The following is a 3,628-nucleotide window of genomic DNA, read 5'->3' as shown; positions in this document are numbered from 1 at the left end:
GAAGGAACAGACATTTATAGCCCTTCTGTGGATGAGTTTTGCTCTCGTTTGCCTGTGCTGGACTTGAAGCAGGACACCTGGGCCGAGTTCCACTTCTGACATTCACAAGCAGTGTGACCTTGAGTAAATCACTTCACACGTTACCTCATTGGGATCTCAGTTTCCCTCACAGAAAATGGAAATTCAAATCCTCTTTTCTTGTCTGAATACCGAAGGCTGAACCAGATGATTTTTTAATGTTTTGTGCAGCTCAAAGATTTATGATTCCGTGATGCCTTCACCCCGCTCCATCCTGATAAACGCTTTCTTCCTATGTCTGTAGAGTCCACACTCCTTAGTGATCACTACATTCCCGCCATGAGAGTTGGATGTGAGGAAATCCTTCCCTCACAACTTGGCAGAGAGGGAGATGTACTTGAGGTGGCTTTTTAAAAAAAAACGTAATCATCTTTCTAAAAAGAAGAATGGCAAGTGGCAAAACAAGCGTGACTTAAGTAGGATGGCAGCCCAATTATTTGGGTTCTTTAGAGAATCTACAGTAATCTGAAGTTAATGCAACATTTGGTGCTCAAGGTCAAGCGGCTGCACAGCTTAATAGGTAAAACTTTGACCCCATCTAAGCCTCTGATTTTGGCCTGTGCTCTGGTCCATGGGGAGCTGATGGAAGGTTAATACATCAGAAGCTGGTCTTCCAGAGAAATACAGTCCAGAGTTTGCGATGCAGGTCAGGGTACAGTATCTGACTGCAATCAATATGCACTTAAATGTTTGTATCATCTAAACCTCCACTTGGCATGAAGGATCTCCAGAGAGACCTTTCTTAGGAGCAGAGAAATTACTATTCCAGAGCTGCCTGTGGGTCTTTGCCCGTTTGTGTTTCAAGGGAGATGCCGGTGAAGGGAGCGAGGGAAGTCCCTTGGGGAGGAACTGGTTGAAAAGCAAATAGACCATTTGGAAGCGTCTTCAAACTGATTCTGGTCACCGTGGTAGATAACTGTTTGGTGCAATTCCTAATTATTGTCTCTCACTCTGCTTCTGCGATGGGGATATTGTTATCAATATGTCAATAAAGTGTGTTGAGGGCGTTGGATAGAAGGTATATATTGTTGTTTACACTCCCAGATTTGCAGAGCTACAAGAAAAAAATGCTCTGAGCTTCCAACCACCCACGGTTCTAACCCTGAAGCTGGAAAAGTTCATCTCGTTTATTTCATCTTTGAGTTCCCAAATCTTATTAATTCTGGGGCCAGAACTGGACTGAGCCTCCTTATTTTAGTCTTCAATAGGGTGCTATGAGTCAGAATGAACTTGACGATGGTTTGTCTCTGGTTTTGGATGAGTCACAGATCAGGGCTAGATTAGAACCAGAATCTTTTTTATATGACTTTTCCCATTTCCTGACAGATACAATAAATGGAAAGCAGAAAAGAAGCCGATTAATCCCCACGGAGACTGAGATCATGGCCAAGAACGGGGGCAGGGATAGCAAACTAGACTTAGAAATGAAGGACGCTTTGCTGCCGCCTTCGGTGAAGAACAGACATAACAATCTGTAGCAAAAGGGACGTACGCTGCACGTCTTGTATACAGATGCCAATCCACACATTCCTTGAAGAACTGATATTATGGAAGAGATACCTGGCTGAGAGTCAAGCTTACTTAGAGGCAATCTCCCAGGATGGAATCGTGTTGGTGATGGCTGTTTTTGTAGGACGAGAGATAAAGAAGAAGAGGCAGCTACAGACAAGATCTTAAATTGAGTTGGATAAAGCATAAGGCAGAATGTATTGGTCTTGCCCAGAGATGGAATACCAGAACAAGGAACTCCAAGAGTCAGGAAATCTCCTTTCATGAGAAATTTGAAAACGAGACACCCTTTCCGGTACAGCATGCACATACCCCTGCTTGCAGACTTGATAGCAGACCAGATGGCCTGACGAGGTTCCCTGCAGGTCTGGAAATAAATAATGGTGAGTCCTGGCTTAGAACATACATCGGTGAAGTCTTTGGGAAGATTCCTCTTTTTTCCATCCATTTGTCATTTGACTTTCTTAGGGCCCTTTCCCTTCATAAGGGAGTCCTGGTAGTGTAGTGGGTTGCACTTTGGGCTGCTAACCACAGGGACAGTAGTTCAAACCTACCAACCACTCCTGGGGAAAATGTTGAGGCTGTCAGTTCCCATAAAGTGTTACAATCACAGAAAATCCCCAAAACAGAAGTTCTGCTCTTCCCATTGGGGTTGGGGGGGGGGGGGCTGGGGATAGGGGGGAAACAGGTTGTGAGTCAGCATCAACTCGATGGCAGCAGGTTTGGTTGGGTATTGGGTTGGTATTGGGTTTCACTCCGTAAGAGTATTAAATGTACCTTTTAAAACACTTAAGTGTTATTGCAAAAGCTGGAAGAAGAAGAAAAAAGGTGTCAAATATATGAGCAACACTTGGAAGCCAGGATGTCTCTTCTGAAGGATCTGACCCCAGTAATCTAATTTGCTTTAAATTTGAAAGGATCCTTCATTGTCTTATTATAAGGCTCCATGTCGTTGGCTCATAAAGATGACAATTTCTTTCCTTCCAATTGTAATAAATCCAATTCAAGCACCCTCTTGACTTCAAATTCGTCACAACAACACACAGAGGGCAAGGTTCCCCTGATGGGCCTCTTGGGGAGGGCAGGCTGGTCCCCCTGCTGGAGAGAGATGATGCAAGCTTATAAAGTGAGTCTCCCTCCCTTCCCCTTCCCCGCCCCCTCCCCACAACCTCAATATAATCTGTGAAAAGAATACTGTGTCTAAATTATAGCTGATTCCTCATTAGCCGGCAGTAAAAAGGTTAGGCGAGCCAGAAAGCCAGACTGACTGCAGCTTCACATTTTATCTTTCCGCCTGGGAACTGTTCAGTTTCTCAAATCCATTTGAAAACACTTCAGTTCATTCCATCCAATCTAGAGACTTTAACCTTTTTCTTCCCGACTTTTCCTTCTTCATCTTCTTGCTCTCCCTTTCTCTCTGTCTCTCTCTCTCCTGTGTGTGTATGTATGTATGTATGTATACACATATAGGTATATATGGATGTGTGTGTGTATATATATATATTTAAACTGGGAGTTTAGAATTATAAGAGAGCAGCCTGTCTATCTGCCTATTGATCAGTCATAGGTCTAGTGTCTTACGGCAGAACCTGACTTTTGGATAACACTTGGTATTGATTCAGAGCTAAATTGGACGAATCTCTGAAGAAATGGTTGCACTATTGAGGGTTTTTTTTTTGAGGGGTAAATCATTATCATAATTACAGTGCTTGGTATGAACTTAGTACTCCAAAGGCCTCTGCCACCCAGAGATAGCTTCTTGTCGACCAGTAACTGTCCTGATGTGGATGGGAAGCTTGAGTTTCAAGTGACCACAGTTTGTTACTTGAATTAATAGGAAGCAAAGAAGCTGGCCTCTGTGAGAAAGGCTGAAGAGGGAAGTCAAAGAAACTAGGGACAGCTCTCCACCACCTGTCCATTTGTTGTATGATGGTGACTCGTGTGTTTCTATGATGCTGGGAACTATACCGCTGGTATTCCAAACACCAGCAGAATCTCCCCGGAGGGACAAGTTTCACTGGAGCTTCTGGCTAAGACAGAC

The sequence above is a fragment of the Tenrec ecaudatus genome, chromosome 4 (assembly GCF_050624435.1).
Source record: "Tenrec ecaudatus isolate mTenEca1 chromosome 4, mTenEca1.hap1, whole genome shotgun sequence".
NCBI lineage: Eukaryota > Metazoa > Chordata > Mammalia > Afrosoricida > Tenrecidae > Tenrec > Tenrec ecaudatus.
The sequence above is the reverse complement of the archived record's forward strand: the minus strand, read 5'-3'. Positions refer to the sequence as shown.